At 49.2% G+C, this 23866-nt stretch overlaps 1 protein-coding gene across 3 annotated transcripts in view; it reads left to right on the top strand.

The window, feature by feature from the left end:
- Positions 1 to 23866, top strand: part of LOC144762503 (uncharacterized) — a 182122-nt gene that overhangs the window by 66546 nt on the left and 91710 nt on the right. The window contains exon 1 of one of the 3 annotated variants that reach the window (XM_078647841.1): positions 9909 to 10068. The exons of 1 other annotated variant lie outside the window; for it this stretch is intronic. The gene's annotated coding sequence lies outside the window, so the exon portion shown is untranslated. Of the gene's footprint in view, positions 1 to 9908; positions 10069 to 15572; positions 15727 to 23866 lie in introns of those variants that run through there. One more of the 3 variants, XM_078647889.1, reaches the window with a different exon arrangement.

Below are 23866 nucleotides of genomic sequence, written 5' to 3'. Positions count from 1 at the left end.
GCACAATATTTTGGAACAGTGTATCCTTCAACGTTGATTGAACCAAGAACCATACATAGGAGTTCCCTCTTGCGAGGTTTGGCGGATTTTACCTCTCACCCACTCCAGACGTCTTTGGAGTATTATGGGAAAAAGGGGTCTGAGTGAAAAAGCACGACTGAGTTACTCTAAAGTCTTGCGTTAGTTTTATCGCCTATCCAAACACGTTGGGCGCCATGTAGTGTAGTTCCTATTATCCCAATAGGCTCTGCGCATTGGAATAATACCTCCAATAGTATAGACCTAGACCAGACGTTAACTAGGTCTTCTACTGTCGATATTAGACTTAAAGTTTTGGGTTTGCCAGCTAGCTCAGAGTTCACTAGAAACTTTCTCGAATAGACAAGGAGGAGTTGAACCTCCCTGGATAGACAAGAAGGGATTTAGTTTCTGACAACCATAGAACATGACAACTTTGCTCTCCCCTAATCAAGAGTGTATCTCTAGAGTCGTGTGAAAACAAAAGACAACTTATTTTACTCAGTCAGTACGTGCATTCTTAGTTTCACCAGATTGTAGAGAAAAGGAAGAGACGGGCGTGTTCAATAAAAGATGTTATTTATTGATCAGTCTCTTTTCTCGTACAAGAGAAATTAATCGATATTATTGCAATACTTATGGTTAAGTAAAGTGCATACAATAAAAGCAGAAGTATAAAATAATACTGTAAAAACATTGATATGGTTTCTAAGCCATACGTTATTTAAAATGGACAGAATAGATACATACACATATACATTTAACTAATCGTACTCAACTGGTGCTTCTAACCACGCCTACCCCGGTGTACCTGACCTAAGCCTAATACGTGGGCGGGGATGGAAAGTAGTAGTTTACGTTAAGTTTGTTTTGCCAAGTGACTGATTCAAGAATTCTCTGCAAGGGGTTATTCAGTTCCGTACCTTGAATCTAGGATGATTGAGGGATGGTATCTCTCATCTTTGGTCTCGATATTCCAGGCTGCCTGCAAGGGCTGCTCGGAAGCGCCGGAGCTGGATTTCTCGGCAGGAGAAAGGCAGCGTCTCGTTCTCAGCGCGTCAGGAAGGCGGGGCAGCTAGTGGGCTTCGCTCTCTGCTGGGCTTCGGGAAGTCTCGCTGCTCCGATCTCGTCACCACCGCGTGTGTTTGCTTAAGGCAATATCGGTAATATTTATACCTGTAAGGTGCCGAGATTGACGTAAGGATGGACATAGATACGTCAATAAGGATGTCATACGAGCTGGTCGTTAGCGCATTCTTTTACTGAAGTTCTCGGTGGAATCAAAACAATGGCCGCAGGGTTTTTCCCAGGTTGTCATAGGTTTGATTTGTTTTGAGAACTCCGTATGCCTTATCAGGGGCTGGAGGAATATTGCTTGCCTAATTAGATGGCAAGCGTTATGACCTAATCAGATAACGCGCTCCTGTGCCGTGGTCTGGCGTAATCAGATAACGGTTTCTGCATCATGGGATGGCTGCTAGTTAACTCGTTAACCAGAATAGGGTCAGGAATAGGGGGATCGATACAGAACCTATAGGAATACATCACAAAACACCTTGGAATCCTACCTCCTGCGGGGGAGGCATGATTCCACCCTTCTAGAGGGACTTATGTGAAACACCGGTGCACCCGGTACCAGCTTTTTCGACCTGGACATCACAAAATGGATGATACCAGCCACAGACACGAGTCTGCCCTCCTGCTGCTGAGCCAAGCCTGACAATACGTTTCCTGTCACAGGGAGGTGTGACCACCTCCCAAACAGTCTTAGGTGTATTGGGGCTGGGTGGATGCACTCTTAGAGTGCCAGAAAGTCTGCACTGGGGGCACATTTGGTGTTCCCATGCTTAGTCCAGCTCAAACCGGTTGCAGCAGCCATTTGCTCCTGCTCTGGCGTGAAACTGGACAAAGGGCATGGGTGTAGCCACCCCTCTGTCCTAACCCTCCCCTAGGAGGCTCCCTAGAGTTAGTCCAATGCCTTCCCTGGCTATAAAGTGGGAAACCTGACTACAGTACTTTGGATTTTACCTAGACTCTACTCTGCAAGCAGAAACCAAGTACTTCAATGGTCTACACTTCGCTGGACGATAGAAGAATCTCCCTTGGAGTAAAGGAGTTACTCCCCTGCATCAGCAGGCACCTAAAAGCATCTGACCGGTTTGCATCCCCCGAGCTCCTGAGGACTCTGAAGATTTCTGCAACACAGGAGGTGGGTTCCCGAGCATCTCTGAGGTTGATCTGCTCTCTCAGCAATCCTTAGACCCGTATCCCTCGTGGGGTCCGTGCAACCCGAACCCCTGTGCACTGAGTATTTTTTCAGCAGCATATGCTTTTTTGCAATCCCTGAGGCTGTGCATTCGACTACTTATAGTCAAAACCCTGAGCAGTATGTCCACTGAAGATCTCTAGCCTCCACTCCACGAGTGCTCTGTGGGCTGGTGCTTTGTGATTCCCTTTGCGATCCCTGGTCTGTTGGCCTGTGAGTCCTAGGGAGGGTCACTTTGATTTGCCTTGGGCTTCCCTGGTTGCTCCAACCATGCCCTGACTCCCCATAGTTTGGAGAGTCCCCAGGACCTTGCTGGTTCTCACCGTAACCTGTTTCCTCTGACATCGTGGGTTGCCTTTGCAAAGGCTTGTTCATGTTCAATCGGGACACTGACCCCTCAGCACTCAACAGCTAACCTCCAGACTTTAGTCATCATCAACGTCTCCTGTTCCCCATGGCTGCAGAGTCAAGCATCCTATCTTCACACCCTAAGCTCCCGGCATCGGTGGACATTTGCCTATCGAGCCCCTGGTCACCCTGAAGTGACCCAGACTCTGTGACCTCTGCTTTCAGGTTCTTCTCACCTCAGATCTAGGCTTGGATTCCACCAGACAGTTTTCATCTTCCCGGCAGCACCACACAATTGAAAACGACAAGGGTTTCCGACACCATGTGACCCCTATGCACCAGGCTCCTCTGGGATAGGTAACACGTGTACCTCGATAATCACAAGGGTGCTGGCCTTAGAACCTTGTATATTCCAAAGGGTTTGCTTGAAGTCCTCTCCAAAGTAACCTTGAACTGTAATTTTCCAACCGCGACTTTCCCCATAGAAGCTTACGGAGCCTGCGTCTGTGTTCCCACACTGCCCCCGCCCTCTGTGGGGTCCCTGTGTCACTCCTTTGGGTGGTTCATTGGGGTCCCAGTGATTCTATGTGCTCTAGACACTGTGTCTTGTGAAGTCATTGTTGTTATCCCATTTTTTTTGTATATGGTTCGGTCTCCCCCTGGAGCCTGCTGTGTATTGTGCTATTTACTGTTGTTCTATTGATTAAGTAGTGTGTGTTTTCTGCTCTAATCTAGTATAGAGGTTAGTAGAGAGCGTTTAGTAATAAATAACACTTGTGTGGTTCTCCTTTCATTTGATTACTCAGGAGGTTGTGATCTGGTAAAACAAGCTGCTTTACACTCCTTCAAGATTTAGCCTGAAGGCTGCTCTCCATAGCTACCAATAGGATAGCTTTCATAAAGGTTATCTTTGACCTCATACATCATAAGGGTCGTTTGGACTGGTGCAAGGTGCCCACTTTAACTATGGACAGCATATACCAGTCCAACTTCTCACACTCAGCCTGGAATGTGTAGAAGTATGTAATCTGCGTAAAGTGTGTCATCCGCGTAAAGCATAATTCTATCCTTATGATTGTCTCCCCAGGCCAGATCCCTGACCTGTGCATCTAAGTGGAACCACTCCACCAGAGGCTCAATGATAAGGGCGAGCAATAGGGGTGTGAGAGGATAACCAAGTCTGGTGTCTTTCTATGTCGAGAGTGGGGCCAATAATGGATTATTTAATCTCACTTGTGCCCAAGGGGAGGTATAAAGGGTTTTGACAAAACAAATGAAACAAGGCCCAAAATCCTTGTTATAGTACAATTAGCATAAAAGGCCAATGTACCATGTCAAAATTCTTCTATATATATAGCAAAAGTAGGGCAGTTGGGCTGTGGAAATCGTGCACATGTGAGGGTATAATGTGGAGGTGCCGGAAACAATTGTGAGTGCTCTTATTAGGCTTAAATCCATTTTGATCATCATCCAGTAGTGTTCGAATGACATTATGTAATCTCAAGGCTATTACGTTTGTACAGGCTTTAGTTTCGATATTATTAATTACTGAAATCGAATTATAGAAGGCACTGAGTTGTGGGGGTTTATGCGGCTTCAGAGTAACTGAAATAACCACCCCTCACAAGAAGTCAGAAAGCGTTCAATTCACAAGGCCCTTTGAAACATCAACTTTAAATGCAGAATAACCAGAAAGGCACATTTCTTGAAGAATTTAATAGTACACCTCTTGGGACCAGGGTCCCCCCTTGACAGTGCCCACACTGAAAGATCTCTTATGGTGGGATTTTGAAGTTTAGCAGGAGGGGGATGTACACAAAAATATAACATTTCGTAGTAATGGGTGAATGTCTCTGTAATATCTGTACTTGACCCTCAGTGGATAAAATCGAAGGGACAATTCTTGACATATGGCCTTTGTTTGGAAGCCAGTACAAAAATTCCCAGCCTGGTCACCGACTTCATACTTTGTGAATATAACTAACCTGTCCATCCAGTAATATGAATCTTCTGCTTTAGTGTGGTTCTCGGATATTGAAGGAGTTGAGCTGCTTTGGTATGGTCTGCGTTCACCTCCCTCTTTTCTACCTGAATAATTTGGTCTTCTAGGTCAGTATTCTCACTCTTCTAATTTTTGAGCTTACGCCTAACCTGAGCCATGGTATTTCCTCTAGTCACTACCTTGAATGCTTCCCAAGCTGTAACTGCTGAGGAGACTGAACCCGCAATAATGTAAAAATAATCTATGATCTTATTCCGCAGATGTTTCACAAGAGTATCATCTAACAATCAAACACCATTTACCCTTCAACTCCCATTGTCGATGTCAGGTGGTTTATAGGTCCGGTGAATGATCGGAGAACCCACTGGAGAGAATGACATGTTTACCTTTGTCGTCTACATAAACTATCTGTACTGAAAATGAGAAGGACCTACAGAGGCGAATGGAGAATGGCGACCAATCTGAACCACTGAGTAAATCCTGGATGATTGACATGGTGTATACATCCTGCCCAAGAACACACACTAGTTTGTACCTAGTAAATGAGTTTCTTGAAGTAACAGGATATCAGGGGTGTGATGTTCAACAAACAACATAACGGCCCCCTCTTAATTTTAGTTTTCAAACTATTATCATTCCATGACTTTATACTATATCCCATCTCACCGTCTGACAACAATTTGTTAGTCATTCGAATCAAAGTGATCCTGTACAACTCGCGGGAGCATGTGCTCGGTAACCCAAATAAAATGAAACCTTAAATAATCTAAACTAAAATCCATCCCCCTAACATCCCCACCCTATATTTCCATCCTAGAAGCATCAGTCTCCCCAAATCATATGTAATAATCAACTGTGAAACTCAATGGCAAAAAGTGAAAATAGAAACAAGCAAGTAAAAGGATTGATGTACTTTGAATGAAGAGTCCCTTTTCTTTTCTCTTCCAGGGGCTTTGTATTGTGCAGAAAAGCTGAACATGAAGTCAGTGGTTTCATAATGGTCTCTGTTGCCACATGCATGTTATTTCCCCCGAACCCTGGGTTTGGTGAAGTCGGTCTGCAGCAGGAGCAACTTCTACCCCCAATGACTTAAGGTGTGCTAGATTCTTTGATGCCTCCTCGGTTTTTGTAGTGTACTTTGCGGGATGAAGATATTTCATCAGACGCCCTTTCAATCCCCCGGATGTGTCAGCTGAAAAAATTTCAAAGGAAATATCTTGACCCAGCACAGTGGAGCAGAGGTCCTCTCCTTCACGCCCATTTGTAACACTAAGAGCATCTGTGAGAAAGTGCCTCGTTTGACATGGTTATCCCCTGTTTTTTGCTGCCTGGTTTTGATGTGGTTTCAATTGTAGTGCACAGGGTCTCCAGTGCCAGTGCTTTTTCCCAAAACATATCCACAATTGGTATATCTGCCCCCTGTAAGTCCCTAGTAAATGGTACCCTGGGTACCCAGGGCCTGGGAGTTGAAGAGGATCCCCTCGTACCCTCCTCAGTGGGACCATGTCACTGCCCTGGCAGCTTGCATGCCCCTGTGAGAGAGAAAACAACAAGGTTGACATGGCACTCTACCTGGGTGCCGTGCCAGGCAACACTGCCTGGAGGTATAGGTAAGTCACTGCTCTAGCCGATCTCACAGCCCTAAGGCAGGGTATGCTATACCACAGGTGAGGACATATCTGCATGAGCAGATACGCCCCTACAATATTAGGGTCCATTCTTTAATATTGTAAGTGCCAGTGAAGCCAAACAGAGTACATGGGCTGGAAACTCGACAGCTCGATTTCCACAGCACCATGATTGCTTCCCTGAACACAGGGGTGTTTGGTACCAAACTACTCCTTTCAATATATCCACACCAATGCCACTGTGAGATTTATTATACCATGTACTCAGAGGGCACCTCAGAGGTGCCTGCTGAAAACCTACCAATCCTGGTGTGGTTTCTGACCGGCTGTAGGCATTTAGCCACCACCAGACATGTTTCTGGACCCCTGGGTGGAGAGCCCCTTCTCTCTTGGACCAGAAACAATGCACATCCTGGGTGAAGGTGTCACACCTCCTCCCCCAGGATGGGCCGGTGCTCAAAGGGGAAGCTTCAAAGGCCTGCCGCCTTTGTAATATGCAATCCTGTGCCTCTGCTGCTAACAGAAGATGGCAGCCTCCGGTTTACACCCCCACTTCATATGGGAAAACTGGTGGAAAACTTAGGAGAATAAGGGATGTGCCCACCTCTGCCAATCCACCCCTCAGGTGGGGTAGGCAAGGTGAAGCACATCTTTCAGTCCTCACCATCTTGAAGATGGGTAGACCCGCCAATCAGGGTTAGATCCAGCTAGAACCACAATCCCTGCATCCGACGCCCCCGGCCCGAGTCTGAGTGTCCCACCTGCCCAGTGAATTCTCTGTGGTGATTTAGACCTCAAATCCAGTGTTCGCTGACCGCTCCTGACCTCCATGACGATGCCTGCAGACAGAATCCAGAGGCTCTGCCTGACCGTGACTGACTCAGGTAAGAAGACTTGGAAGTTGAAAGGCACCCCTGCACCCGAAGCCCCTGGGCCTTGGTGAGCTGAACCAGTTGTGCCCCTACCACACCCTGCCTCACTACTTACCTCTCCTGTAGTTGGTCTCCCTCTTGCAACCTCCAGTGAGATGCCTGCATCCTGTTTGTCAAAAGCTCCAAACTCCATTCAAAAGCATTGGGCACCGAGCGCTGATTTAGCATCCAGCTGCCCCTCTGCCCCTGGTGGTGTATGCTTGGTGCTGCTTGGGGCCCCCCCTGTGCTTGTGCTAACCCCCAAAGCTTAGCCTCTGCAACTGATCCACTTACCTGCAAGCATCGTAGCTCCAGGCACCCCCTGTCTCTACTGAAAAGCATTAGGCCGAACTCTGTCTCTGACCTCTGCACTCAGCCGCCCCTGTGCTGCTAGTGGTGCAGTTTTGGTACTCACCTAACCCGTGCTCCTTGCTGACCTTTTGGCCCGAATACTGGATTTGTAAGTGTGGCACTTACCTGTTAAACTGCATTATTGTTTTCACCATAAGGAACATTGAACTGCTTCAAACATATTCTAAATGCCAACTTTTAAAAGCAAAAAGTATTTTTATTTAAAAATGTACTTACCTTTTTGCAAAGATCTTGGTCTTAAAATAAAATACAAACAATGTATATTTTTTCAAAAGTGGTGTGGATCTCCTTATCGAGCCGTGTGTCCGTTATTGGTCAATGTTGTGCAATAAATGTCTTCCACTCCTCTGTGTGAGGCCTAAGGCTGCTCGCCCACACTCCCACTAATAGAGCACTTTGGGTTTTACATCAAACAAGTGCCCATTGCACACAACCAGAGAGTAAATATTATTCAATATCTCTAAAACATATCAAACATGAGCAGGAAGTAAGCAAATGATTGTAACATAAGCTGTCAGAGAAAACATAGTATTAAAGACAATCTTCTTTAATTTCTTGTGTATCCAGCCGACACGTGTTTCGTCGCATAGCAATGCGACTCATCAGGGCTGGGGAAGATACAAAATAGAACATAGTGGAGCATTTGTGTTTTCGTAGTTGAATTCACAGCGTATTAATCAAATAACGTGACTTGGTAATAGTGAGAACAACCAATTTTCAGCGTACAGAGTGAAGGATTGTGTATTCATACAAATTAGTTTGATTTAAGACGTGACACTAGTGTCTAGTTCTATCAGTATTATTCCGCTGACCATTAGAGAAGATTGAGAACCGTGGAAACCAACGTATGACATCCTACAAGTGAGAGTGTGAGTATCGTGATTTCAAGAATTCGAGTGAGCGAGGGACGTATTGCAATGTGGAAATTAAAAAGCCAATGATAGTGATGGTGTTTGTTCTAAGATGAACAGATGTGATAGTATGAAGTGGTCTTGAGAAACCAGTCTGGTTAATAGCCACTGTATCTTTGTGACGAATATTTATGTAAGTGACTCTTCACTCCATGCTGCTAATTTCGAGTGATAGCTAGTGCGTGATTTTTAAAAAAATATTTGAATCATACCTGTAACCTTCGAGTGAGTGAAAGGAAGGTCTAAAATAGAAATAGAAACGAAAAGGACAAAGAACAGGAAAACAAGATGTAATGTGCTATAACTACGGTAAGGTGAGTAAATGAGCATCGTATGTCTAGGTGAAAGACAGCGGGCTATAAAAAATATATATAAAGAGAGAGAGGCTCACCGCTTAGCCGGTGATATTTCCAACCCGGCCGGGCTCAGGACCAAGGAAGTGTAGATAAACTTTGCAAAGTCACATATGGAGTACTAGGACCCTCTCCCGTCTCCCAGTGATAAGATTCAGCTAGGTGTGGGTGAAACTTCAGCACAGACCTCTAAATGTGTGAGTGTCATGATGAGTGAGACTTGAAGGCTCTGATGTGTGCATGTCGCATCTGATGTCACTGCCCAGGCAACAAATGCAACTTGCCTGACGGTGCTACGAAGTCCTCCTTCAACCGCACATTGATAGTGTGTGGACGAGGAGTGACTCAAGCTATGAGAGAGGGTTACCACCTGACCAGTCTTTTATAGGAATGGCATGTTAAAAATGAATACAAACACTTTTATTCAAAGTCTTATTGAAGAATAATATCCGGGCCTTTGCAAAATCTTAAAACATGACCAAAAGGCAGGTGGTACCTCTAATAAGAGCCTGTATGAAGGAGTCTGACATTAGTTAGTGATGGAATACCATCTCATCCTCAGAGCCGGCACCAGTCACTCACTGCCATGACACAATCCACTGAAGGAGAAATCTGTGAGAGTCAAACCCGATTGTTCTGTCTCATGAATGTATTGAGACTGCAATTTACTTTATTTTGTTTTATAAGTGAAACTTTGGGGGGAGTGAGTGGGTAAAAAATGCAGAGAAATGCTAAACTTAATTTGGGGCAAATCGTTGGAAAGTTGTTTGAATACACACAGCCCTATCAAATATAAAGAATTACCCACAGAAACAGGAAAAATAGAAAAACAGAAAAACGTTGACTAGTTTAATTCTAGCAGTTTTCTTACATTTTTATGTATTTAATGAAAGTCAGGCTGTCATTTCCAATTCACTTTTGAAGACTTGAGGCGGCGGTTCCGTCAGAGGCCACCAGAGGGCGATCATCGCCTGCTGATGAAACCCACTGAGCTCCACATTGGATGAAAGGGAGAAGGGTTTCCTCTTCCGGGTCTGCGGCGGGAGAGACAGCACCAGCAGCTGCGGTGACATCAATTCCGGCCTCTCCTGGTGTTTGCAGCCTGCAGCAGAGGAGGAAGGAGCCCTGTCTGTCTGTGCAGTTACCTTCATCTGCAGACCCCCCTCAAACCCCAGATCTGCCCCCCCAGACCCCAGATCTGCCCCCCAGTCCCAGGAGGAGAAGAGAGCCTGGACATGTCTGCACAGGTCTCCGCTCAGGTAGGAGATTGTCAGCACCTTCTGCTGTGTTTGTAGAAATAGACTGAATAATCCTGGATGGAATCTCTGCAGGAGCCGGGCTGAGCTGGGCCCTTCTATCTGGGGCCCCTGGGGCTGAGCTGGGCTCTTCTATCTGGGGCCCCTGTGGCTGAGCTGGTCTCTTCTATCCGGGGGTCCTGGGGCTGAGCTGGGCTCTTCTATCCGGGGCCCCTGGGGCTGAGCTGGGCTCTTCTATCTGGGGCCCCTTGGACTGAGCTGGGCTCTTCTATCCGGGGGCCCTGGGGCTGAGCTGGGCTCTTCTATCTGGGGCCCCCGGGGATGAGTTGGGCTCTTCTATCCGGGGGCCTCTGGGGCTGAGCTGGGCTCTTCTATCCGGGGGCCCCTGGGCCTGAGCTGGGCTCTTCTATCTGGAGCCCCTGGGGCTGAGTTGGGCTTTTCTATCCAGGGGCCCTGGAGCTGAGCTGGGTTCTTCTATCCGGAGGCCTGTGCGGCTGAGCTGGGCTCTTCTATCCGGTGGTCCTGGGGCTGAGCTGGGCTCTTCTATCCAGGGGCCCCTGGGGCTGAGCTGGTCTCTTCTATCCAGGGGCCCCTGGGGCTGAGCGGGGCTCTCCTATCCGGGGGCCCCTGGGGCTGATCTGGGCTCTTCTATCCGGGGGCCCCTGGGGCTGAGCTGTGCTCTTCTATCCGGGACCCCCGGGGGCTGAGCTGGGCTCCTCTATCCAGGAGCCCCTAGGGATGAACTGGGCTCTTCTATCTGGGGGCCCTTTGGGGTTGAGCTGGGCTCTTCTATCCGGGGGCCCTAGGGGCTGAGCTGGGCTCTTCTATCCGGTGGGCTCTGTGGCTGAGCTGGGCTCTTCTATCTAGGGGCCCTGGGGTGGAAATGGGCTCCTCTATCCATGGGATCCTGGGGCTAAGCTGGGCTCTCCCATCCGGGGGCCCTTGGGGGCTGAGCTGGGCTCTTCTGTCCGGGTGCCCTAGGGGCTGAGCTTAAAACTTAATTTGGTGCAGAGTCAGAAAGTTGTTGAATATAGACAGTCCTACCAAATATAAAAAATTACCCACAGAAAAAGGAAAAATAGAAAACATTGTCCAGTGTAATTCTAGCAGTTTCTTACATTTGCATATAATTAATGAAATTCAGGCTATTTCCAATTCACTCTTAAAGACTGGAGGCGGCGGTTCCGTCAGCGGCCACCTGAGGGCGCTCCTCGCCCGCTGATGAGTCCCACTGAGCTGCACATTGGCTGAAAGGGAGAAGGGTTTCCTCTTCCGGGTCAGCGGCGGCAGAGACAGCACCAGCAGGTGCGGTGACAACACTTCTGGCCTCTCCTGGTGTTTGCAGCCTGCAGCAGAGGAAGAAGGAGCCCTGTCTGTCTGTGCAGTTACCTTCATCTGCAGACCCCCCTCAAACCCCAGATTTACCACCCCAGACCCCAGACCTGCCCTCCCCCAGCCCTAGGGGGAGGAGAGAGCCTGGACATGTCTGCACAGGTCTCTGCTCAGGTAGGAGATTGTCAGCACCTTCTGCTGTGTTTGTAGAAATAGACTGAATAATACTGGAGGGAATCTCTGCAGGAGCCGAGCTGAGCTGGGCTCTTCTATCGGGGGCCCCTGGGGCTGAGCTGGGCTCTTCTATCCGGGGCTCCTGGGGCTGAGCAGGGCTCTTCCATCCGGGTGCCTCCTGGGCTGAGCTGGGCTCTTCTATCCGGGGCCTCTGGGGCTGAGCTGGGCTCTTCTATCCGGGGGCCCCTAGGGCTGAGCTGGGCTCTTCTATCCGGGGGCTCCTGGGGCTAAGCTGGGCTCTGCCATCCATGGGCCCTGGGGCTGAGCTGGGCTCTTCTATCCAGGGGCCCTGGGGCTGAGCTGGGCTCTTCTATCCGGGGCCCCTGGGGCTGAGCTGGGCTCTTCTATCCGCGGGCCCTTGGGCTGAGCTGGGCTCTTCTATCCGGGGACCCTGGGCTGAGCTGGACTCTTCTATCCGGGGCCCCTGGGGCTGAGCTGGGCTTTTCTATCCGGGGGCCCCTAGGGCTGAGCTGGGCTCTTCCATCCGGGGGCTCCTGGGGCTAAGCTGGGCTCTGCCATCCATGGGCCCTGGGGCTGAGCTGGGCTCTTCTATCCGGGGGCCCTGGGGCTGAGCTGGGCTCTTCTATCCGGGGCCCCTGGGGCTGAGCTGGGCTCTTCTATCCGCGGGCCCTTGGGCTGAGCTGGGCTCTTCTATCCGGGGACCCTGGGCTGAGCTGGACTCTTCTATCCGGGGGTCCTGGGGCTGAGCAGGGCTCTTCTATCCGGGGCCCCTGGGGCTGAGCTGGGCTCTTCTATCCGGGGGCCCTGGGGGCTGTGCTGAGCTCTTCTATCCGGGGGCCCTGAGGCTGAGCTGGGCTCTTCTATCCATGGGCCCTTGGGCTGAGCTGGGCTCCTCTATACAGCGGCCCCTGTGGCAGAGCTGGGCTCCTCTATCCGGGGACCCTGGGGCTGAGCTGGGCTCTTTTATCCCGGGGCTGAGCTGGGCTCTTCTATCCGATGCCCCTGGGGCTGAGCTGGGCTCTTCTATCCGATGCCCCTGGGGCTGAGCTGGGCTCTTCTATCCGCAGGCCCTTGAGCTGAGCTGGGCTCTTCTATCCGGGGACCCTGGGCTGAGCTGGACTCTTCTATCCGGGGGTCCTGGGGCTGAGCAGGGCTCTTCTATCCGGGGCCCCTGGGGCTGAGCTGGGCTCTTCTATCCGGGGGCCCTGGGGGCTGTGCTGGGCTCTTCTATCCGGGGGCCCTGAGGCTGAGCTGGGCTCTTCTATCCTCGGGCCCTTGGGCTGAGCTGGGCTCCTCTATACAGCGGCCCCTGTGGCAGAGCTGGGCTCCTCTATCCAGGAGCCCCTGGGGCTGAGCTGGGCTCTGCTATCCGGGGGCCCCTTGGGGGCCGAGCTGGGCTCTTTTATCCTGGGGCTGAGCTGGGCTCTTCTATCTGGGGCCCCTTGGGCTGAGCTGGGCTCTTCTATCCAGGGGCCCGTGGCGCTGAGCTGGGCTCTTCTATCCGTGGGTCCCAGGGGGGCTGTGCTGGGCTCTTCTATCCAGGGCCCCTGGGGCTGAGCTGGTCTATTCTCTCCGGGGGCCACTGGGGAGGGCTGGAATCTTCTATCCGGTGCTGAGCTGGGCTCTTCTATCCAGGACCTCTGGGCTCTTCTATCCGGGGGCCTGTGGGGCTGAGCTATACTCTTCTATCCGGGGGCCCTTGGGGCTGAACTGGGTTCTTCTATCCAGGGGCTCCTGGATAGAAGAACTAGCTGAGCTGGGCTCTTCTATCCGGGGGCCCTGGGGGGTTTTCCTTCTGGCCCTGGGGGTGTTTGTGGGAATCATGTGGGTTAAAGAGGGGATCTGTGCACTGCATCTTATTGCACTATTAGAGGTCTGTGCGCTGCATCTTAATGCACTGTTAGGAATATGTGCACTGCGGTGCATTCTTACTGCACTTTGAGGGATCTGTGCACTGTGGTGCATCTTGCTGCACTGTGGGAAATCTGTGCAATGCACTGCATCTTGCTGCACTGTGAGGGATCTGTGCACTGTGGTATATCTTGCTGCACTCTGAGGGATCTGTGCACTGTGGTGGATCTTGCTGCACTGTGAGGGATCTGTGCACTGTGGTGCATCTTGCTGCACTGTGAGGGATCTGTGCACTGTGGCGCATCTTGATGAACTGTGAGGGATCTGTGCACTGTGGTGCATCTTGCTGCACTGTGAGGGATCTGTGCACTGTGGTGCATCTTGCTGCACTGTGAGGGATCTGTGCACTGCGGTGCATCCTTACTGCACTGTGAGGGATCTGTGCACTGTGGCGCATCTTGCTGCACTCTGAGGGATCTGTGCACTGTGGGGCATCTTGCTGCTTTGTGAGGGATCTGTGCACTGTGGTGCATCTTGCTGCACTGTGAGGGATTTGTACACTGTGGTGCATCGTGCTGAACTGTGAGGGATCTGTGCACTCTGGTGCATCTTGCTGCACTGTGTGGGATCTGTGCTCTGTGGTGCATCTTGCTGCACTGTGAGGGATCTGTGCACTGTTGTGCATCGTGCTGCACTGTGAGGGATCTGTGCACTGTGTTGCATTGTGCTGCACTGTGAGGGATCTGTGCACTGTGGTGCATCTTACTGCACTGTGAGGGATCTGTGAACTGTGGTGCATCTTACTGCTCTGTGAGGGATCTGTGCACTGTGGTGCATCTTACTGCATTGTGAGGGATCTGTGCACTGTGGTTCATCTTGCTGCACTGCAAGGGATCTGTGCACTGTGGTGCATCTTGCTGCACTCTGAGGGATCTGTGCACTGTGGTGCATCTTGCTGCACTGTGTGGGATCTGTGCACTGTGGTGCATCTTGCTGCACTGTGAGGGATCTGTGCACTGTTGTGCATCGTGCTGCACTGTGAGGGATCTGTGCACTATGTTGCATTGTGCTGTACTGTGAGGGATCTGTGCACTGTTGTGCATCTTGCTGCACTCTGAGGGATCTGTGCACTGTGGTGCATCTTGCTGCACTGTGTGGGATCTGTGCACTGTGTTGCATTGTGCTGCACTGTGAGGGATCTGTGCACTGTGGTGCATCTTGCTGAACTGTGAGGGATCTGTGCACTGTGGTGCATCTTGCTGCACTGTGAGGGATCTGTGCACTGTGGTGCATCTTGCTGAACTGTGAGGGATCTGTGCACTGTGGTGCATCTTGCTGCACTGTGAGGGATCTGTGCACTGTGGTGCATCTTGCTGCACTGTGAGGGATCTGTGCACTGTGGTGCATCTTGCTGAACTGTGAGGGATCTGTGCACTGTGGTGCATCTTGGTGCACTGTGAGGGATCTGTGCACTGTGGTGCATCTTGCTGCACTGTGAGGGATCTGTGCACTGTGGTGCATCTTGCTGCACAGTGAGGGATCTGTGCACTGTGGTGCATCTTGCTGCACTACAAGGGATCTTTGCACTGTGGTGCATCTTGCTTCACTGTGAGGAATCTGTGGACTGTTCACTCATTGTCATGACACCATCCACTGAGGGAGAAATCTGTGACAGTCAAACCTGATTGTTCTGTCTTATGAAGTTATTGAGACTGTAATCTACTTGTTTGTTTATTTTATAAGTTAACCTTTGAAGGGAGTGAGCGGGTAAACAAAGGAGACAAATGTAAAACTTAATTTGGTGCGGAGTCGGAAAGTTGTTTGAATACACACAGTCCTACCAAATATAAAATATTACCCTCAGAAACAGGAAAAATATAAAACATTGTCCAATTTAATTCTAGCAGTTTCTTACATATCATTAATAAAATTCAGGCAATTTCTAATTCACTCCTAAAGACTGGAGGTGGCGGTTCCGTCAGCAGCCAACAGAGGGCGCTCCTCGCCTGCTGCTGAAACTCACTGAGCTGCACATTGGATGAAAGGGATAAGGGTTTCCTCTTCCGGGTCAGCGGCGGCAGAGACAGCACCAGCAGCTGTGGTGACATCACTTCCGGCCTCTCCTGGTGTTTGCAGCCTGCAGCAGAGGAGGAAGGAACCATTGTCTCTCTGTGCAGTTACCTCCATCTGCAGACCCCCCCTCAGACCCCAGATCTGCACCTCCCACCCTCAGACCCAGGGGGAGGAGAGAGCCTGGACATGTCTACACAAGTCTCTGCTCAGGTAGGAGATTGTCAGCACCTTCTGCTGTGTTTGTAGAAATAGACTGAATAATCCTGGAGGGAATCTCTGCAGGAGCCGAGCTGAGCTGGGCTCTTCTTTCCGGGGCCCCTGGGGCTGAGCTGGGCCCTTCTAAGGGAGCCCCTGTGGCTGGGCTGGGCTCTTCTATCTGGGGGCCCTGGGGCTGAGCTGGGCTCTTCTATCCGGGAGTCCCTGGGGCTGAGCTATGCTCTTCTATCCGGCGGCCCCTGGGGCTGAGCTGGGCTCTTCTATCCGGGGCCCCTGGGGCTGAGCTGGGTGCTTCTATCCGGGGCCCCTGGGGGCTGAGCTGGGCTCCTCTATCTGGGAACCCCTGGACTGACCTGGGGCCTTCTATCCGGAGGCCTCTGTGGCTGAGCTGGGCTCCTCTATCCAGGGGCCCCTGGGGCTGAGCTTTGCTCTTCCATCTGGGGCCCCTGCGGCTGAGCTGGGCTCTTCTATCCAGGGGCCCCTGGGGCTGAGATGGGCTCTTCTATCCCAGGGCTTCTGAGCTGGGCTCTTCACTATGGGCCCCTGGGGCTGAGCTTGGCTCTTCCATCTGGGGCCCCTGGGGCTGAGCTGGGCTCTTCTATCTGGGGGCCTCTGCGGCTGAGCTGGGCTTTTCTATCCAGAGGCCCCTGGGGCTGAGTTGGGCTCTTCTATCCGGGGGCTCCTGGTGCTGAGCTGGGCTCTTCTATCCGGGTGCCCCTGGGGCTGAGCTGGGCTCTTCTATCAGGGGGTCCCTGGGGCTGAGCTATACTCTTCTATCTGGGGCCCCGGGGGCTGAGCTGGGCTCTTCTATCCGGGGCCACAGGACTAAGCTGGGCTCTTCTATCGGGGGGCCCTGTGGCTGAGATGGGCTCTTCTATCCGGGGGCCCCTGTGGCTGAGCTGGGCTCTTCTATCCCGGGGCCCCTGGGGCTGAGCTGGGCGCTTCTATCTGGGGGCCCCTGGGGCTGAGCTGGGCTCTTCGGTCCGGGGGCCCCTGGGGCTGAGCTGGGCTCTTTTATCCGGTGGCCGCTGGGGCTGAGCTGGCTCTTCTATCCAGGGCCCCTGGGGCTGAGCTGGGCTCTTCTATCTGGGGTCCACGGGGCTGAACTGGGCTCTTCTATGCGGGGCCCCTGTGGCTGAGCTGGGATATTCTATCTTGGGCCTCTGGGGCTGAGCTGGGCTCTTTTATCGGGGGGCCCCTGGGGCACAGCTGGGCTCTTCTATCCGGGGGCTGAGTGGGGCTCTTCTATCCGGGCCCCTAGGGCTGAGCTGGGCTCTTCTATCCGGGGCCCCTGTGGCTGAGCTGGGCTCTTCTATCCGGGGCCCCTGGGGCTGAGCGGGGCTCTTCTACCTGGGGAGTCCTGGGGCTAAGCTAGGCTCTTCTATCCAGGGCCCCTGGGGCTGAGCTGGGGTCCTCTATCTGGGGGCCATGGGGCTGAACTGGGCTCTTCCATCTGGGGCCCCTGTGGCTGAGCTGGGCTCTTCCATCTGGGGCCTCTGGGGCTGAGCTGGGCTTTTTTATCCAGGGCCCCTGGGGCACAGCTGGGCTCTTCTATCTGGGGGCTGAGCGGGGCTCTTCTATCTGGGCCCCTGGGGCTGAGGTGGGCTCTTCTATCCGGGGCCCCTGGGGCTGAGCTGGGCTCTTCTATCCGGGGACTCCTGGGGCTAAGCTGTTCTCTTCTATCCGGGGGCCCTTGGGGCTGAGCTGGGCTCTTCTATCTGGGGCCCTAGGGTGCTGAGCTAGGCTCTTCTATCCAGGGGGCCGGGCTGAGCTGGGCTCTTCTATCCGGGGCCCCCTGGGGCTGAGCTGGGCTCTTCTAATCGGGGGCCTCTGGGGCTGAGCTGGGCTCTTCTATCCGGGGGCCTCTGGGGCTGAGCTGGGCTCTTCTATCCGGGGTCCCCTGGGGCTGAGCTGGGCTCTTCTATCTGGCGAGGTACTGGGTTTTTCAGAACCGGTACCGGACCGGTAACCCAGTGGTGTCAGGGTACACCCAAAGACCTCGAGTACTTTCCTGATTCAGACCACAGAAACTCAGAGTCTTCTAGGTGAAGTCAAGGATCGATTTTATTGGCTGCAACCAAGTAACAGGTCCTAGAAGTACAACAACACGGGATGTATATTCTCAGGAGACTGCTCCAATTTACAAAGTCAGGCTTCTCTTTTTATACGAAATATTGTGCTTTAGGCAAACATTCCTAACATTTTAGTATTTGTTTAGTTATGATGAGTAACAGACTCATCCAGTTGCGCACTGTGCACTTGGTGTTAATCCCACACCTTAAGTGTTTAACCTTTTACACAATTTTCACAATTATTCGTTGATTATTTATTTTCATAATCTGTTTCCTTGATTTCTTCAACATAACATTAGTCATATAATCAGTTTACATTTTCCAACTTCATGTAATCGCAATACATTATTCAATAGCATTATACTGATATTGTAACAATTTGTCAAAAATCAGATGCTTTCACTCCTTGCCCAATGCATTTCGGTACCCACTGGTACCTTCATCAGGGGCTGATCTGGAAAGTAAATGGACATAGATTGTGTCAATATTCTATCTTTTATGGATGTCAGGGAGGTAACAAAATAAATAATGATGTCTCATACCTTGTTAATAATATGTTTTATGGTGTGTCAGCTGCAAAATAACCACGGTACTACGTGTTAATTTAAAGATATGTGCGCAGATAATTAATTTAAGTGCTACTCAATACTCTGGGCTTACCTATTATTGAGTATTGCCTGAAGCTCATGAGGCTGTAAGGAAAAATACATGAGAAAATCCCTTGAGTTGATTCAACTGTCAATTGAATATAAGGAAATATCGCTGTGTGCAAATGTTAGGATTTCCTACCTGATCTTCTTTATGTGAAAAACCTGCGGAGGCATGAAAGAACGCTTAAAATTCGTAACACATTATACACGTGTCCGTGTTGTAATATTTTTAAGGAAGCGTACCTGCTCTGTTGTTATCTGTCGACCTGTTGACAAACGCATAACAACATGAATGTTATGTCGTACCCATCTGCCGACTCTAATTAGGGTAGCTCTAAAATTAGAGACATACCTGTATTCTGCTCCGTTATCGCTCAAAAGAAGTCGCCCTCGGTTAATCCGCTTTGTTGGATAAACGTTATGCTGGCGCCATGCTCGCGTTTGTGTTTTGCCCTCTCGTTTAGTAAACATAGACGATGCACTTTTCGTCTATGTGACTGTTTAACGTATCAAAAAACTAGCCCCGCCATTTTGCAGTGTCCGATGAACACTTATTTAAATGCTGTAATCCAAGCGTATTTAGATTAACAGTTGTCTAAAAACAGCCGCTCTTCATTGTTAGTCGAGCAGTGCGTCCTACTCACGTTATTCTTCTGGTGACTATCACGACCTATCCAAAAAAAGGAAGTGCTAAGTTTTACTCAAAAGTAACTATGGTGTTGAGAAAAACAAAACAAAAACTAGTAAAAACTAGTGCCGCCATCTTGGAATGTCGAGTACCCACTTCTTATTAGACTGTATTTCGCTTATGTTCTGAATGTGCTAAATGTTATTCGATGTGCTAGATAGCGGGTAGATCTGTCCTCAGTGTCTTGACTCTAGGTAAATTGCCACAATGTGTGTGTAACGAACTGGATGTGTGGTATGATTATGATGCAATTTGAAAGCACAATCGTGGGGTCGGTATCAGAGTTCAAAAGATTGCATAATGGTAAAATAATTATGATTGACAGAAGACTAACATGTAAATACTGTTACAGTACAACAACACGGGATGTATATTCTCAGGAGACTGCTCCAATTTACAAAGTCAGGCTTCTCTTTTTATACGAAATATTGTGCTTTAGGCAAACATTCCTAACATTTTAGTATACCATTCGAATGTTTCCACTACAAAGGAAAAGCAGAGTCATGATGACAAGCCCACATTTCAGTTTGTCCATCCCATAACAAATTACCCGGCAAGGCCCAATATTTCCATCAGATATCGGTGGACCCCCAATAAAAACGGGCACCTCCCCATCATAAAGCAAGTGAGAGAGAAAAGAGCAGGGACAGGTGTGAGCAAGATTCGGCAGGGTGTGTGTGCGATGAAAAGGGTTTATGGCCTGTTGTGCCTTGATGCTATCTCCTTCGGCCACTGGGAGAGGAACTGACCAAACAGGTTCGGCCTGGGGCAATGGTTCCAACTTGCCCAGGTCACAGGAAAGTCAATTAAGGTGTATGTGTCCTTTGGAATCGAATTTGGTTTAATTTGTCTGCCTATGTGAGGGCAACCCACAAAATGGCTGCCGTACACAAAATGGAAGCCAAGGGTTCAGGACGCAAATGACCATTTCGAGGTGAAATCGTCACTCAAATACGACGAAAATGCTTGTACATAGCGTACTAGCCATTCTCGGTCTTTTGATACCAAATTCGTCATGTTATGACGAAGTTTTATTCTCGAGTCCAGAATTTTCAGAACCACAAACCCTCCTTTTGCCCTTACATAGGCAATTTAACCTAATCTCATGCTAATCTGAGTCCAGGTCTATATTCCTAAAGTCATTGAGATGCTGCTGTAACATCATCCTAGTACTTAGCTCGTCTCTTGATACAGGTTTCCTTGCACATGATGTAGCACAGAGGCCACATATTGCAGGAGCACACTGCATGCACAGACAGAACAGGAAAAGAATGGCTAAGACCATCCCAATGACCATCAGAATTTTCCATCCCCAGCCGGATATCAGTTCCCAGAACCACCCCATTAATGACCAATCTCCTTTAGCCACATGAATAGATTCGGATATCTTATGCAGTTTGGAGATGGCCTGGTACACTGTTGGAGCGTTATCTGGAATGAAAACACAGCAACTCGATTGGATCAATCTACATACCCCACCTCGGTCTGCAAGTATGACATCTAATGCGACCCTGTTCTGAAGAGTTATAAGACGATCCGACTGGAGCTCAGCAGTCAAGTTACTAAGGGCACCAGCAGTTTCAATTACGGTGGACTCAACCACCCTTGTCAATTGCCTTATGTTCCTGCTGTAACCATGCGTCCCCAGAACGGCAGAAAACCCTTTGCGAAGTCCCCAAATTCTTGTCCTGCAGTGTCTTCTTTACTCAAGACACCTCTAACTATCCTTGTATTGTGGTAATCTGCCGCTGCTGTGTAGGTGGGAGGCAACAGGAACGAAACGAAACATGAGCCCGAAAAGTCAGGGGGCAACCATGTATAGGCTCTATCATGGCAGATGAAATATGTACCCTTAGCTGCTAAAAACGCAGGGGAAGTCTGGGACCCAAAAACATACGTTTCAGTACAGACACTCTTCACTAACTGAGCTCTGGGATTCTTGCCAGTACCTTGCAGACACAGGTGACCCTGATGGGGTACAATCCAAATCGGGGAAGATCTCTTAGCTTGCTGTTTCTTACTCAGAGTAGCTCCATATCCGGTCACGTTCCATCCTATATAGGCAAGTGTCTCATCTTCGGGGGTAGTTTCATTAGAAATATCTTCCTTAATCATGTCAACTATACCCTTAACTAGAGCACTATTCTTAGGATTGTCTTTTACAGAACGTAGGGGGTGGACTTCACGAGCATAGATGAACATCGTTCTGTATGCCCACACAGAACCATTGTGGCTGAAAGGCAGGACCAGATAAGGGATATCTTTATCCGTGGTGTGAGGCATAAGACCACACACCCAACAGTTAGTCATGTTCATTACAAGTTGGTGTTGATGCAAAAGCTGAACAAAGGAGTTATTAATAAACTCTAATCTCCTAGTTGATTCGTGTTCAGGAAGGGGTTGAAAAGAATGTGAGGAAACAGTGGAAGGAGGATGTATAGGCGATGTAGTGGGTGCAAATGTTACTTGAAAGGAGAATAAAACATACCTTATTAAAAATATCATCACACTGAATAACATAAAAATGCACAATATCAAAAAGCTTTTCTTTGTCATTATTTTAAAGATCCTGGTTTTAAAGTTCACTCTTTTGGCAGGTCTCTCCATCTCGGAAAACTCCATCCTCTCTAAAGTGCTGCCCGCAATGGGAGGTTGTTTCTGCTAAGGAATGCTTCTGTCAGTCCAGTTAAGGTCAAGGTGTGCTACAAGGGATTTTATTTAAACAGATATTTAACTTAGTCGTGAGTTGTACTAAAGTAACACACTCAAAAGAAACCACAGGATATCAAGTTTGATTCTGTATTTGAAATAGATCAATGGAAGGGTAAACCAATAGAACACACAGAGATGAAAGTTTCAAAGAATATATATTTACTCAAATAATCAGGAAGACAGAAATATGAAATAAATCAAGCAATAGTTATGAACAGAGGTAGACAATAGTTTCACTGCAATTCATAACAGAAAAACATCAACTCATTTTCTGTTATGAATTGCAGTGAAACTATTGTCTACCTCTGTTCATAACTATTGCTTGATTCATTTCATATTTCTGTCTTCCTGATTATTTGAGTAAATATATATTCTTTGAAACTTTCATCTCTGTGTGTTCTATTGGTTTACCCTTCCATTGATCTATTTCAAATACAGAATCAAACTTGATATCCTGTGGTTTCTTTTGAGTGTGTTACTTTAGTACAACTCACGACTAAGTTAAATATCTGTTTAAATAAAATCCCTTGTAGCACACCTTGACCTTAACTATACAGTGCCCAAGCCTACAAGGGTTGATTGGGTTTTCCCCTGCTTACAATCTGTCAGTCCAGGGCAACTCCCTTAGACCAACCAGAACTGCCGACCTAACGTCGTCAGCTGCACCCGAAAGACTTTGGGCAATCGCGGCCCTAGCAGCGGAACCCGGATGGTGGTTCGAAAAACAAAAAATAAGCAAGTTTCTCAGATGGGAGAGCTGCACTTTCAAAAATAGCAGGATAAAAAAGAATGTTATTTGTCCATAGGTCTCGGCCTCAAATTATAGCGCTTTTTCCCAGGTACTGTTTGGTCTTTGAAAAGGAGTTCAGGTTCTGTAGTGTCCAATCGAATTGACGGTGATACAGCTGGTTGCAAAATTTCATCACTCTCTTGTTCAGTAAGTGTTCCTTTTACACGTGCATCACTGAAAGGCAGAAAACGTGGCACAGTTTCAGTCTCTGAGTCGGCGACACCCTTCTGGACCCACTGGTCATACGGCAGAGGCAGAGGGATCCGTTTGCAGTGGATCCAGTGGATCCAGTTTTTCTTCCCCTCCACTCGAACAGCTGATCTTGTGGAAAGAAGGAAGAGGTGCGGTCCGGTCCACCTGGGCTGATCGTTCTTGGTTCGCTGGAAGTTTTTCACGAGAACCCAGGATCCAGGGTCGATGGCGTGACCTGGAGTCTCAGAGACCGGAGGCAGGGTGTCATGGACCTGTTGATGCAAAACACGCAATTTAGCCGTCAATTCGTACAAATAATCAAGCAAAACAGGGTGTTCGATTTCACTGAACTTTGTGGGCCTTGGCACTCCCCATATGTTGGCCGGGCGGCCGAAAACTATCTCAAATGGACTAAGTCCCACTCGCAAATGCATAGTCATTCTGATTGATAGGAGTGCTAAGGGTAGAGCCATTTAAGACCTGTGCTCGCTTGAATTTTGGCCAATTTTAACTTAAGCGTGCCATTGTAACATTCTACTAGTCCAGCTGATTGGGGGTGATTTGCAGCGTGGAACTTTTGCTGAATGCCTAGCCCTTCACATACTTTCTTCATCACACTACCCACAAATTCACTTCCATTGTCACTCCAGACCATTCTAGGCATTCCGAATCTGGGGAAGAACTCTTTCACAAGGGCTTTAGCTGTGGATAAGGCAGTGTTGTCTTTTAGGGGATATGCTTCTACCCATCTTGAGAAGGCGCAAACAACAACGAGTACGTATTTTAAGTTGTTGCACCTCTCCATGTGGATGAAATCTGGCTGCAAAACCTCAAACGGATACGTAGGAGGTGCAAAATGACCAGCTGGAGTTGGGGTTCCCCTACCAGGATTGTGTTTCAGACATACCATGCAATTCTTGACGACATTCTCTGCACACTTGGGAATTCCTGAATTTTGCCATACTGGAGCCAACAACTTGCAAATCCCTTTCACGCTGATATGAGCCATTCCATGAGCCATTGTAACCAC

Source organism: Lissotriton helveticus, chromosome 1_1 (assembly GCF_964261635.1).
Source record: "Lissotriton helveticus chromosome 1_1, aLisHel1.1, whole genome shotgun sequence".
Lineage (NCBI taxonomy): Eukaryota > Metazoa > Chordata > Amphibia > Caudata > Salamandridae > Lissotriton > Lissotriton helveticus.
Note: the sequence above shows the minus strand (reverse complement) of the source record. Positions and strands in the feature narration are given on the sequence as shown.